We start from the raw sequence: 546 nt of genomic DNA, 5'->3' as shown, positions 1-546 counted from the left end.
TTCATATTGCATGTGGATGAGTCTTTCAGTACACCAATTGATCTTGAATAATTTTAAGCACTCCACAGTATATATATATATATATATATATATATATATATATATATATATATATATATATATATATATATATATGAAAATAATGGTTAACCAATAAAATGGTAAACTATTAGATGCAAGGTTACAAATATTTGAAAAAATCAATAATTGAATTGTATGCATTTTTATGATTAAATTTAATAAATGTAACATTTCTGCAAAAACTATGATAATTAAAATATTCATTGGTATTTTCAAAAAAACCCGCAAATGACTACTTATGCCAACCAGAACTTCTTCAGGGTTACGTTTATTCATCTATTCTTTGGCATGCTGGTTCTCATAACGCCTTCTTCGGACCTTCTCTTTGTCCGACAAATTCCTGAGATATTGGGCTAGCGCCTTGTGTTTCGCCCTCACACCATGCTTCATTTGGTATCCTTTGGCAACTCCTTCGGCGTGCTCAAGAATACTAACGAAAGCCGGGTCCAGATATTTGCCACAGAA

Source organism: Triticum dicoccoides, chromosome 3B (genome assembly GCF_002162155.2).
Source record: "Triticum dicoccoides isolate Atlit2015 ecotype Zavitan chromosome 3B, WEW_v2.0, whole genome shotgun sequence".
NCBI lineage: Eukaryota > Viridiplantae > Streptophyta > Magnoliopsida > Poales > Poaceae > Triticum > Triticum dicoccoides.
The sequence above is the reverse complement of the archived record's forward strand: the minus strand, read 5'-3'. Positions refer to the sequence as shown.